The sequence below is a fragment of the Nuphar pumila genome, chromosome 4, assembly GCF_984573655.1.
Source record: "Nuphar pumila chromosome 4, dmNupPumi1.hap1.1, whole genome shotgun sequence".
In the NCBI taxonomy this organism is placed as follows: Eukaryota; Viridiplantae; Streptophyta; class Magnoliopsida; order Nymphaeales; family Nymphaeaceae; genus Nuphar; species Nuphar pumila.
Genome location: NC_143252.1, coordinates 133,879,667 through 133,894,768, shown reverse-complemented (window position 1 = coordinate 133,894,768; position 15,102 = coordinate 133,879,667). Strand labels below are relative to the sequence as shown.

Sequence of the window (15,102 nt, the reverse complement as noted above, 5' to 3'; positions counted from 1 at the left end):
CTCTCTCACTAATCACTATCAACTTCAACCTTTGCCTTCTCCCACTATCGGTTCTTTTTAACAAATCTCACTCTCTCATCGCTGTCCTCTGCCCTCTTACTGTCTTAATCCTTCGTCTCTCTTCCTCTTACTATGCCTTTAGTACTTTAACCATTTACATCTAATTTTTGTCATTTTCCCAGTCTTTAATCGCTGCCTTTGCTTGTCCCAAAGGGGTTTGACGTTGTGCGATGAGGCTTATTTAGTGTTATTTTACTTACCGTGTTACCACTTTATCATTTTACATTTTTACTGTTGTAACTGCACCGATTTTCTTTATTTCCTTATCATGTATATATGAAAATCGGGAAAGCAATCTTTCCCAAACTGGATTCGATCTGCTCAGCAGAGATGTATTTGTACGTTCTCTTTTCGATAATGAAAATGATATAACAAATCAACCCATCTTCTTCATCTGGCTACAGAATTCACATGGAATCTAAGGTGCTGAAATCGACGTCAATGGGCTCCGACAATAGCAGCAGCAGTAACCACATGTTCGGGAATGGGTTGACGTCTAATGCAAAGTCGATGTCAAATCCGTTCTTTTATCATTCCGACAACCCAAAAAATTCGTTGGTTTCACAATAATTCATCGGCGATAACAATTCCATGCGGAGCAGAGCAATGATTATAGCGTTGAGCGCCAAGAACTAGTTGGTCTTTGTGGACAGAAGGATTACCAAGCTCAATTCATCTTCGATCAACGTTGATGCATGAATGCATTGCTACAACATGATGCTGTCATGGATATTTAATTTGATGCATGAAGATCTTGTGTCGAGTGTCACTTATATGGAATCTGCTGTTGAGGTCTGGACAGAACTCTGATAACGTTTTTTCTCTATCAAATCCAACAAGAAATTATAACTTAAGATCAGCTTAATTAATCTTCGGTGGCAACATACATCACTAAGTTGAAGGGATTGTGGTACGAGATGTCCACATATATTACAATCCCACCAAGAGCTCCAACAACAACGGAGGCTCATACAAATACAAGAAGAGAAACAATGTGATCTTCGAGCCACACTTACCCATGAATTGTTTGCTGCTATTGTAGATAGAAACGGCCACTTCGTGAAGGCCGACTCCTCTAAGACATCATAGGGATGTACCCGACCCAAGTGTGATCATTTTGAGTCACATCAAAGTAAGATGTTATTGTTTTCATGGTTTTTCTAATCTACCAAGGAATTCCTCTAATGCTCGTTTCAGTGGCCAAGCTAGCGCAAATGCATGTGGTGTAATGCCCAAATTAACCTGAAAAACTGAACCTGAGTTTCATTACCCCTCAAATTTCTCAAGAGTTGACAAAATCATAACTATTGTCAATCTAGGTAACCAAACTCAGTCACCCATGGCCAACCTCGCAGGTAATATTCCAACATTTTCAGTTAGTTTGTCTGTCTCAATATTGGATTATTGATTTGGGTGGCACCGACGATATTATAAACTCCTTGTCTAACATCATATCTCCCGTAGATATTTTTTATCCTCCTATTGGTCTCCCAAACATTTCATCCATTCACGCGTTGGCATCATTATGTTGTCTCAAAAAATTACCTTAACCAATATTTTATGTGTTCCTCAAAACCTTCTTTTAGTTGAGGTTATATTTAAGGATTATTATTGTTTGTTTTAGGACTCGCACTTGAATAGGAAGATTGGAGTGTGTAGGCTACATGATAATCTCTACATTCTTGAGATCGATGATAACCATGTTTTGAGTGTTTTATCATCTTCTTCTTCTCTTCTTTGGCATCTTAGACTTGGACATTTGTCAAATTCAAGATTGCAAGTTCTTGTTAATTCTAATAAGGTGCATGAACATACATCAAACAACTATTGTGTCATCTGTTACAAAAGCCAAACAAGCTTAATTATTATTTATCCATGAATTAATATCATCATCCAAATCATTGGAACTAATCCATTGTGATATATGGTGGCATACCAAACTTTATCCATGTTAGGAGCTCAATATTTGTTTACCATAACAGATGATTATAGCCGATGCACATGAGTACACCTCATGAGGCACAAGTCTAAGACTTTTGATATTAAAAAATTTATTACAATGATTGAAACTCAACTTAGTACAAATAATTTAAGCATTAGATCTGATAATGATATTGGTTTTTTTTCTAATGATATGACTCCATGCCTTAAAGAAAAGGGAATCAATCACCAACATAGTTGTGGGGTGACTACATAATAAAATAAGGTTGTTGAATATAAGCATAGATATTTTTAAACGTGGCTCGTGCTCTTCATTTTCATGTCAATTTACCAAAAATGTTTTGGGGGTATATGTGCTATTATTGTAGCATATATTATAAATTGTCTTTCCTCAAAACCATTGATGGGTAAAATGTTATATGAGGTTTTGCACAACAATATATCAAAATATGACCAATTAAAAGTTTTGGATGCCTTTGTTATGCCTATAACATCCATCGTACTCATAAATTTGACAATCATGCTAGAGAATGTGTGTTCGTGGGATATCCATATGGTCAAGTTGGGTATAAAGTGTATGATTTTGAATCAAACAAAATTTTTGTAAGTAGCGATGTCAAATTTTATGATTTTTTTTTATTTCATAATCATAGACCTCCTAACAATGATGATGTTAGTGTATTGCCCATACCCATATTTGAGCCACAAGAACCTCCTCCATAAAGTTGAAGCCTTGAATCTATTATAACCATTTCCAATGGTTCGCAAATCCTGGATCCTTCTTCCTAACCAAGTCATCATACCCAAGGAAATGTTGATATCCCTCACACCATCACCCAAAGTCACACATGAAAAACCTCAAATTAAAAAATTAGATAGAATTTGTCAACCACCATCGTATCTCAAGGATTTTAATGTTACTTGGCAGCTCCCATATTTTAATCAGACCATTCAGGTGATGTGGCTTCAAGTACTGATCATCTTCTCAATCATTACCTTTCTTACAATAAGTTCTCTCATCATCACCAAGTGTTCTTAGCAGCCATCATTCAAAATCCTTAACCAAAAACCTTCCTTCAAGTCATAAACCACCAACATTGGCATAATGCTATAGCTACTGAGATCAAAATGCTTGAGAAGAATAGCACCTGGTTAGTGACATGTTTACTTAAAGAGAAGTAGCTTCTGAGATATAAATGGGTTTATAAAATCAAATATTGATTTGATGATTCTATAGAATGGTACAAAGCATGATTGGTTGTAAAAGGGTACATATAAATTAAAGGTCTCGATTACAATGAGACATAGGCTCTAGTGGCTAAACTTGTCACAGTCCGATGTCTTCTCGCCATTGTTGTCATTCGCAACTGACATTTATATCAAGTTGACGTCAACAATGTGTTTCTACATGATAACTTAGATAAACATATATATATATATATATATATATATATATATATATATATATATATATATATATATATATATAAAGATGTCTCCTAGATTCTCTAGTAAGGGAGCACAATGTGTTTGTCGCCTAAAGAAATCTCTCTATAGCCTTAAGCACTCTTCAAAATATTGGTTTGCCAAATTATCAGCATACCTTTAACAAATTGGGTTTATTCAGCACAAGGTGGACTACTCATTGTTATATTGAATCAGGAAGCAAAACCAGTTACTCATATTGGTGTATATCAATGGCATTATCATAGTGAAGAATGATCTGCATGAAATTGAAGAGCTCAAAAGAGACTTCAACAATCGGTTTTGTCCAAAGAATCTTGGTCATCCTAAGTACTTTCTTGGTATTGAAGTAGCCCACTCCAAGATATGCTTTACACACATTGAAGGATATGAGTTATTTAGGAGGGAGGTTTTCCTATAGAGCAGCATCTCAAACTCGACAATGAGGGAGGTGACGTCCTCAAATACCTCAGTCCGTACCAATGCCTAATAAGGCACCTTGTATACATGACCATCACACGGCCAAATATCCTATTTATTGTTCGCATTTTGAGTCAGTTCCTCTGCCAGCCGCCGACTCTCCATATAGATACAACTTTTCAAATCTTACGCTATCTCAAAGCCACTCCTAGACAAGGCATACTCATGGACGTGTTCAGCTCGTTAGACGGCATTGGATATTGTGATTTTGACTGGGCTTCCTGCCCAATGACCCACAGATCCACTTCTAACTACTGTATCATGATTGGGTCAAAATCCAATCTCTTGAAAATCCAAGAAGCAATCCACAATTTTCTGTTCCTCAGCAGAAGCTGAGTATAAATCCATAACCCTTGTAAGTTGTGAACTCATTTAGGTGAAATATTTACTAACAAGCCTCGGGATTCACCAGCCCTATCCTATGACTCGATACTGTGACAATCAAGCGGCTCTTCACATCGCTGCCAATCCAATCTATCACAAACGTACGAAGCACATCGAGCTAGACTGCTACCTTATCTTTGAAAAGATCCAAAGTGGACTGATCTACACTCGAATTATTTTCACATATTCTCAGTGTGCAGATATATTTACCAAGGCCTTGGGCATCGATCAACTTTCTATCCTGAAGTTCAAGTTGGGCATGCTTGATCTGCATGCTCTAACTTGAGGGGGGCGTATCAGCGTTATTTTACTTACCATTTTATATTTTTACTGTTGTGACTGCATCAATTTTTTTTCATTTCCTTATCATGTATATCTGAAATCGGGAAAGCAATCTTTCCCAAACTGTAGGACTCAATCCGCCCAATCTGCTCAGCAGAGATGCATATGTATGTTCTCTTTTCAGTAATGATAATGATATAGCAATTCAACCCATCTTCTTCCTCTGGTTATCGAATTCATAGGGCTACACCTTTAAACATATCATTGAGGTTCCATTTCACAGGTGTCACCCCTTGTTTTATTAAGTCTAAGCAAGCCGACTCCATTGGGCCGTGTGGTGCACTTTGGTATTACACCACCATAAAAAACAGGATAAGGTGTCATCACATGGCACAATTTGAGTGTGCCTCTGCACCTGGCTGCCCTCCATCTGCTTTTGACTGTCAACCAAAGATGGAGGGCATAAGGTGCAGCGAGACACTTCAAAGTGTGCCATATGATGGCACCTGATCCTGGCTCAGAAAAGCGACCATAGGTTCGCAAGCACCAACACGTGTGACCATGTCTCTTACTTCAGGGGCTCCAGGATCATGAGAGGAAAAATCACTTTCTTTACTGTTTATTATTGTCACCACGTTTTTCCTGTTTTCATCAGTACTACCGCATTGCCATCACCTATCTGTTCAATTTTTATTTTATTATTTGAAGTGGCGTTTGAATCCCAGACAGCACGGGACTTCTAAGCCTGTCCGTGAACAAGACAGAACGCACTGTCCCTGTTCCATTGAAAACAATGGTGTTCGTGCTTGTCCGTCTGCCACTGTTCCATGCAGACACTATTTTCATGTCCATCTGCATTTGCGTGGGCACACAAATGCACATGGGACCCACACTCATTGTGTCCCCGAACGAGCGCGTATGAGGATTCAAGCTCCCCTTAAGGTACGTATTGTAGATGTCGCTAATGGGACACATGACCCACAAAGGCTTGGCTCATCTAGTAGAGGCGGTTTGTAAATGTTACTAAGCTGAACAAATGTCAAGAGTTCAAAATCCATTGGATGCATGTATCTAGAGGCAAGGCTGGAGTTGCGTGTACTGTATGGTGTGTAAGGGGGTGATAGGGGTTTTACAATAATGAACTCATGATCAAGTGAGGTAGCTTTTCCTGTTTATAAAAAAACAAACAAATAGTTCATGGGTAGAGCTGCCACAGGCCAGTTGACCAGTACGTGACCCAGCCAGACCACATGCTGAACGAATCAAGCCAAATGGGCTGGGCCCAAGCCCAACCCTCATGCAGAGTAGCCCGATGCGAAACCTAGGCCTCACTGTCTCCATCATGCTATAATTTATCTCATTATTTGATTAATTACTGGTTTACACTTTACACTTTTCCTTTCCTTTCCTTGTCATATTTATGTTCATGGGATCTATAATCACAGATAGTTATTACTGGTTTTCTTGTTATTTTTGTGTAAAGTATTAATACACAAGTATTTTTTGTGCATATTAAATTTTAAAAATTTAGAGATAATTTATTGGATAGAATTCTTACTTGCATGAGTTTTTTTTCCTACATGCACCAATCAAGATTCTTGCATGTCAAAATGTTACTTTTATTTTTCTGGATTGGCAAGCTACGGTTAGGAAGACACCTACTATGTTGTCAAAATGTTACAATTGCCCTTTCTTTTATTTTTTGATAATCAAGGAAAGTCACCTCACTCACCCAACTTGTTAGTGTAAAAACCCCATGTCCCCCTTGCCCACTAGGGAGAACCAACTTCATCCTCTCTGCAAAGGATGGGCACCCTTAGATTATTACTTTTTTTTTTGTTGGATAATCAAGGAAAGTCACCTAACTCACCCAACTTGTTAGTGTAAAAACCCCATGTCCCCCTTGCCCACTAGGGAGAACCAACTTCATCCTTTCTGCAAAGGATGGGCACCCTTAGATTATTACTTTTTTTTTGTTGGATTATCAAGTTAGGGTTAAGCAGACCCTTACCAGTTACAAGAGCAATTCACATTACATGTCCTGACTGGAAGGAAACCAGTCTGAGGGATTGTCCAGGTCTCCTAGCCTTGAATGGAATGGAGAGGTACGTATTACACTCTTTAGAGATCCACTTGGCATAGACAATGTTGCTTATCTGCAAAATACTTGATAGCATGATCTTCAATTCTAACTTGTCTCATAGGACCCTCTAAAGCCTTGCTATATACCTACATATATAACGTCCTTCCTTGAGGTTTAAATAACCAATTTTTGAATCTCCACCTCCCCAATCAGCAATCTCCACCATTTCCACTCTCTTTCTCCTGTAACAGACCTCCTAACTATCCAGCTCATACAGAGGAACGCATTTCATTGATTCCTCTTAGCAAACCCAATTTTCCATTTTTCTTTAATGACGCTGAAGACATACAACTTAATATACTCACAGACAATTCCTCTTGATTAAACAACACCACCTCCCAAATTTTCCTAATCACAAATTGGAAAGCCACTCACCAGCCTTTATTTGCTAATTTGTATTGAAACTTAATGGAACACCACTGACACATGGCCTGATTCATATATAGTAGGAGCCACTTTTACCCATCTTCCAAATAGATGGCATTTATTTTCATACTATGTAAATTGGGAGGGCTCAATTTTATGATAAAATTGCATTGATACCAAACTGATGTAAATGAAGAGGGCTCGATTTACAAGAAAATTGCTCTTTGAGAGGGCTCAATTTAAGAGAAAATTCTACCAAGCTATGAGATTAACCAGAAAGCAGGAAAATTGCAAAAAATTTAACTAAAAACAAGAATAATCAAGCATCCAACTCCAATCTCGACTGCATCTAATCCTAGATCGTCCCTATATTTATAAGGGGTGTTGTGCATGTGTGATACTATCGATTACACCTGAGATTTCATAATTGCAGGCTGTTTTGATTCAATCTGACTTTGTATACGTGTTCAACATCGTCGATTTGTTAGAATTAACCTATTTTCCTGTCTGGAGCTCTCTGTCAAGAAAAAAAAGAAAACATATTTTTTTAAATCATAAAATTTTAATGCTTTTATGACTTAATTTTTAAATTACCAACAAATCCTATGCACGTTAAAATATGGCGATTCAAATGTTGATTCCCACTAAATGGATCATGTAGATTATATCTGTTGAAAAATTTTAAGTCGACCCCGCATGTGGTTGACCATAGCAAATGTGTGTGTGTGTGTGTGTGTGAGGTGTTTGTGGTATTGAACCATGATAAATTATGGTGGTGGTATGCTCGTTGTTTACTAAATACGTACGATTAGGGATGTAAAGAGTTTCGGATTTTGACCTTACCAAGTCCGACTTAATAAGGTTTGGCACACCGAATTCAGATAGAACAATATAAAACCAAACCCAAATCTGATTAGCTTAAAACCTGGTATTTATACTTAATTGGGTCAGGGTTTTAGTCAGAAACGGGTTTTAGTCAGAAACGGGTTTTAGTTGGATTTAGGTTTAGGTTTGTAAGCAAAACTCAATACCGGATCCGATTTAGCTACCAAACCTGCCTAATGGACTCGGATTTGGGTTTAAATCCTAAGGGGGGTATCTCCTAGCTTGATAAAAAAAATTATAGATATCATAAATAATATTGAGAGTATCTTGGGGTGTACCCCAGCTGGTAGACAAGGGGATCTCAAGGATTTTACCAATAGGAGCCTGCCACGTAGTCATAGATTTTACTATTGTTTTTTTCTTGTGGTGGTGGGGTGTGTTGCTCTTCCCTTGGCCTAGACAAAAAAAAGTAGAACCTGTCTTTAATTATTAAATTTCAACAATAAGCTTCTTGTGGTGGTAGATTAGTGCTTATAATCAATGTTGTCACAAATGTTTTTATAGCTGACTTGATTTTCAAAACAAATTAGAGAATCAGCTGGTTCAGGCTCTAATACAATAGGGTTGAATAAATCAATTTTATTTCTTATATTTAAAAAATCACAAGAAACAATATATATATATATAATCCATGCTAAATATGACACAGTGCTAAATAAAATATTTTATCAGATTTTTGGTATTTTTTTAAAATTCTAACCATGTAGACTAGCAATCCACACTTGGATCATGCATTTTGGATGAAAAAATGGTATTTGGAGCCTAAAAAATTTATCAAAACTGTAAGCCGTGGATTTTTTAAACCTTATAAAAACCTATCTATGCATCATAATCAAAGCCTCCAAGAACTGCCATATAGGTTACATATGTATGGCCATAATTTCAAAAAATCTGATGAAATATTTCATTTAGTGCCGCACTATATTAGCATAGTCCTATGTCATATATATATAGGAACGAGCATAGTGTCGGCCATGCTTGCATGTATTTTTTTTTGAAGTGTGTTACACTTTTAGTGGTGGTTCAAGACTATCGTTAAAAGTGTAAAAAGAGTAAAAAAAGTGCACCGTTAACCGTGTATGCGATCAACAACACACTTTGGTTTGAAAATCATCATATACTTTTTGTGTTTGATGATACACCCTATTCTCTAACTGAAATGTGTAAATTGGTATGCATTGAGATTTTTATAGTTTTTTTTTTTAATTTAACGGTATATCTAGATGTTTGGTTTTATAGAAATAAACTCTTAGATCATCCAATTACAGCGTATAAGAATGATCTTTTAAGGCTTGAAAATCAATGGCTCAAAATTTTCGTAAATATTCAAGCATATAAAATCATATTTCTTGATCTGATTGCGATGATTCAATAGTCACACTACAAGAAAAACCCTGATTAGCGACGGATATTTGCGATCGATTTTTTTCGTCGCAAATTAGCCACGGAATTAGCGAGAGAATATTATTTGTCGCCAATCTTTAAAATATTTTTGAAATTAGTGATGGTACAAATTCGGTCTCAAATCTGTCGCTAATTATTGATAGATCGATGACAAAAAAATTTCGTCACAAAAACTGTAGCAACTTAAAGACGAAATTAGCGAGAGAAATATTTCGTCGCTAATTAGCGACGGAAAAATTTCCTCGCTAATTCCGTCGCTACTTTTTTATTTAAACCGTCCCACCTAAGACGCAAAATTTTTCCTCTCTCCCCCGTTCGAAATTTAAACTGATATGAGATTTAAACCGTTCCCAAACGAGCGTTCTTGTGAGCAATTTCCCTGCCTCCGTCCTGATCTTCCCCTTCGGCCCCATCGGAGCCCAGGCATCGAGGAGGTCAAGCGACCACTGGCAATTTCGCAAGAGGAAGCTACCGGTGTTCAATCCGATCCAGTTCTTCTGATTGTAGATCATCTGCTCGTAGAAAAAGTAAAGGAAGTCCTCTCAAGTATTATCCCTCTCCCCCCCACCACCACATGCAACCTCACTAGATAATGAAGTGGAGCCTCGTGATCGCCGCCGTAAGGCTTGCCAGACGATCCCACTGGCCGATGTCGACCGCCGCGACGATCGTCGAGCCGTCGCCCAACTTCGACGCTACAGAGGAGGGTGGGGGAATCTCAATGAAGGGCATGCGGATTGCGGGGCGGCCGTTGTACCTGGACATGCAGGCGACGTCGCCGGTGGACCCGCGGGTGATGGACGCGATGCTGCCCTTCTTCACTGACTGCTTCGACAACCCCCATTCCTGCACTCACCTCTACGGCTGGGAGTCGGACGAGGCCGTCGAGCTCGCCAGGGAGCAGGTCGCTTCCCTTGTGGGTGCCAACCCCAAGGAGATCTTCTTCACCTCCGGCGCCACCGAGTCCAACAACATCTCCGTCAAGGGCCTCATGCGCTTCTACCGCGATAAGAAGCGGCACATCGTCACCACCCAAACCGAGCATAAGTGCATCCTCGATTCCTGCTGCCACCGCCAGCAGGAAGGCTTCCACGCCACCTACCTCCCCGTCGGCTCCGACGACCTCCTCGACTGCCTCCGTGGCGCCATCCGCCCCAATACCGACCTCGTCTCCGTTATGGCCGTCAACAACGAGATCGGTCCATTCCGTCTTCTGCGAGTCCCAGTCGGAGATCTTGGGGCCGAGGGAGTACGGCTTGCTGGGATCTGGTGGTGGGTCGTCTTCTTCCTCCGTCGTCGCCGACGAATCAGTCCAAGTCCAGCCTATTGCTGCCGGAATACTGCCCGACAGAAAGCCATTTTTTTTAATATTTATTTTAAATTTAGCGATGAATTAGTGATGGATATTATCCGTCGCTAATTTAAAATAGTGAAGGACTCGCGATGGATATTATCCATTGCTAATTTAAAATAGTGACAGACTCACGATAGATCATTTTCGTCGCTAATCTATTGCAAATTAGCGATGAAAGTAGCGAGAGATAAGTTTTGTCACTACTTAGCATCGAAAAATTCGTGATGAAAGTTATCCGTCTTTAATCCGACGCTAATCCGTCGCTAAACTGTTTAGCGACGGATTTAGGTCATCGCTAATCCACAGGTTTCTTGTAGTGAATTCCAAACACATGGACCACTCCGAATGAATTTGCAGGTTTTCTCGAAAAATATACTATTTTCATTTTTGTAATTTTTATTCCTGTTTTTCATTTTTGCCATTTTTAACTTAGGCTGCCTCAATTTAAATAGGTGAACGTGTTCATGGGGATTCCAAATTTCAAATTGAGGAATGTAGAAAGATGTTAACTCACTAAAAGTTTGTAGAATTTCACCTTATTTTCTATGCTAAGCGATAAAAGACTGCAACTTATATTTTTCTATCTTTTTTCATTTTTTTACTTCTTTGATGCATTTTGATTCATTTTATGCTTCTTATCGTGTAAAAACAAGGACCACTTCAAACTTTTTAAATTTGCCACTTTTTTTCTACAGTGAAAGCTGGGGTTAGGCACCCTTGCCAGTTATACAACTATACCATTGGGATTCAAACTTGCAATGTCCCGACACAAGGTGACATGCACTAACTTCTCCTACCAGACAAGCTGCCACATTTTAAAAAGTTCTTAAAAAAAAAGGAAAACATACTCGTTAGGAATAACTTCCCTAGTTTTATTCATTTTTTTCCTTTAAAAAAAAAAAAGAAATGACTTCCCCAACACCCTAACATGCTTTAATAAAAACAACCATACTTATATAGTAGCTTGCTGCTCTACAAATTCTTTGTTATTTTAATGCAATTTAAATTCCAATTTGGCATTATTTATATGAAGTCACTTAAGATTGTATAAATACATAACTACTGTGTTATCTTAATAATTTGTACACACATTTTCTTAGATATTGAAATGCAAATAATTTAATAGCATATAGCCTGGCACTGTATGTACCGAATATCCAAAATCGATGGCAAACAAGAAGTTGCGATCATAGTGACAAAAGTAAAATGGCAAAATCTAGGGAGGAAAAAATCAAGAAAAATATTATTTTTTTTGCAAATCTCGTGTTTTTGGGCAAAATCTCAGCAATAAAAAACAAATTTAAAATGTAAAAAATCTATTTGTAAAAATAAATAAAATATAAAATGCAAGAATTATCTACGATAAACAACCGATAAAAAGATAAATATCGCGTTTAGAACGTGATATCTGTATTTCTGATTGAGATAAGTTAGAATGGACCGCGTAAAATATCTGATCCGTCAACTTTCAAGATACACGATTTACATAACATTCCCACATACAACGTATATAAACTTAAATTATAAATTAATAAAGTAAGACGTGGGTCCGGTTTTTCTCTTAAAAAAAAAGTGGGTCCGGTTTGAGCTGCGAACTTTGCTTGACAATTCAACCAAGGAAGTTGACCGGGTATTTTATTCTCATTTTTTAAAATAAAAAGAGATATTTGGGTTTGTTTCAAACTCGAATTCAAAACCAGGTGCTTGTTATTTGGTTTTGTTTCAGGTGCACCCTTGATGGGTCAGATACCTGACCCACTGGTAGCTCCATCTTCTTGATCCTTTTGTCTGTTTAAATGTATATCCATGAAGTGAGGGACATGATGATAGAGTGACCTATCAAGAACCGGGTAGGGATGTTACTTTGGGTCAGCCATCCAATCAAATCCGAGGCTGTTTAATTAGCAGACTTGGTAAGTAAAATCATATCCGGATGACAACCAGACTCGGATTTTGTTTTACGGTTCTTATGTTCAAGTTCAATCCAAAACAGGGTCCGACCCTAAAAAGTCATACGCATAGGCCAGGTCTTCATTTGCTATAGGCTTCATTTGTCCAAGTTTGAGTCCGACTCTGAATTTGATTAAATTAATTCAACAATGTCTGACCTGTTTTTTTTTCATATATATATATATATATATTTACGCGAAGAAACCATCCCCATGATCAGAGACCTAGTCGCCCTGGCTCTGCCTGTCATACTCACTACCACTGTCCTAACAGCGTAAAATTCGGTGGGTCCGACCTGTAAAGTAAGTCTGTTAACAGGTCATGTATACGACCCAACAGGGTGTTACCTAAACCGACCCAAATAACAAGCACTAGTATTCGGGTTACCTGTCATAAAAAAAAATGTAACTCCAAACTCCACCAACATAATTTACGTGGTTTCAAAATATATTTACATAAAAATGGATAAAAGAACACTGGATCAGGTCGAATATCCAGCAAAAATCATTGATCAAGCCTCATCCACACCACGAGACTCTCTTGGGGCAAGGGGGTAAGCTCATGGAGTTTTAAGCTATTAGTATAGGACCAAATGTACGCCAAGAAGAGCCATCCCGGCTAGGTCTCTGACCCTGAGGGTGTTTTTTTTTGTGTAAATATAAAAAAAACCCCGTCCACATGTTACTCGAGTTAGGTTGGGGGTAAACATTTTTTATGCTTACATCTGGATATCTCAGGTTCAGAACGGGTCGTGTACCCCATACAGACCCGATCCACTGATAGTTCTGTGTAACCCGGATATCTAGGATCAGATTTAATCAATATAAAAAAACACGCCCGATCTCATGACAGCCTTAAAGTATAAACTCTAAAAAAATCAATTAAAGAAAAAAAAAAACAGGCAAAATGATAGGGGTCCCTTAATTGTGAGCAATGTACGAATAAAAAACTGCACCATGTCTAGACAGGTCCCAACAAAGGTCCCTCGGGAGGCAGTCAAGGAAACAGAGGTGGGATATTTGGCCAAGCAAAAACTGCAGGAGTGGGACACTGGTCTAATACCCTTACATCACAAAATGACCTTAGTGACCTTGACCTAGATTGGGGACACCAACATTGCATTTATTGCTACTCAGGGTATGCCATTGCCCTGTTTCTAGTGAAAAGACTAAATTACCCTTGACAAGTTGCCCCTACAAAGTGCTCCTTTTATGTGCATGCATAATAGAGCCCATGCTTGTTGGCATTCTTTTTTTTTTTTTTTTAAAACCTTTTTTTAATAGTATATAAACTATAAACTGTTTCATGAACTAAACATGATTCCATTATTTTTACATCCCTTCCTGCAAGTCAGTGGCTGTTGTTTGACCATTGGGAGATGTAAAAGGGTCACAGATCCAGATTTGAATCCAAACTCCACAGATGATTTTGGATCCGATGAGATCCATTGTAGTGGGATCCAGTTCCAATACGAACCAAGGAGGTCCCAATTTCGACATAATCTGGTAAAGCGTGCTGCTTTCCGAATAGTGCAAACTTGATTAATGTTTCTAGTACGATGTGCTTGCCAGTCTTTTGTATTTTTTTTTATTTCCTTATTTTGCTTGAATAAGACAACTTCGCCATTTTGGTGGCATAAAACGCCAGGGTTAGGAGTCTAGGACCCTCGAGAGGGGATCCATAGAGGGCTTAAGTGCCCCGGGTACGCAGCCAATCACATGACAGCATTGCATGGGGCCCACAGTAGCATATTGCAGGCCCCCACATTGCGGTCAAGGGCCTATGTTGAGCTTCCGCTTATGCAAGGGGCTAGCACCCGGGGAATTGAACCCCGACTGCCTGTCTGATAGCTGAGGCTGGGTCCAATTATGCTAATCTCTTTGGGGGTGGTGGATCAATTTTATCCATGTGAATTTGGGTCCGCATCCGAGCTGCTCCTTGATGGGGGACTATTCCTTACGACTTCTCTCAAAGGAGAGCCAGCTATTTCGTGGGCCCCGCCAGGGTACGAATGACCACCCCTTACGCTGAACTCCGTACATCTTTTGGCTGATGAGTGGTGCTTGTTGCTCCCCCACAACATTGCAATCTTGTGCAGGATCCAACAACAAAATCATCTCTCCCCTTTGAATTTCTGAGGGCCCACTCTCTTTTGCCTCACTAAATGGTACGTCCCAACGTTAGACAAGGAAATGACCTCACGCAACCTGTTAGATCCCAGCCGTCCATTTTGAAAACCTCTGACTTTTTTTATCAGCAAGAACGATCTCCCATCAATGCTCGGTACACTACCAAGTTGGGAGTTGGGACCCACCGGTTTTGATCCCCACTTGCCAACTCTCTTGTTTGTGTTGTGAGAGATGAGATCTCGTAGAAACGCCAGTTCCCA

At 38.9% G+C, this 15,102-nt stretch overlaps 1 pseudogene; it reads left to right on the top strand.

Annotated features, from left to right (window-relative positions):
* The first annotated feature begins 10,001 nt into the window (after positions 1-10,001).
* LOC149841136 (cysteine desulfurase, mitochondrial pseudogene) lies at positions 10,002-12,517 on the top strand (annotated as a pseudogene).
* Positions 12,518-15,102: the final 2,585 nt, after the last annotated feature.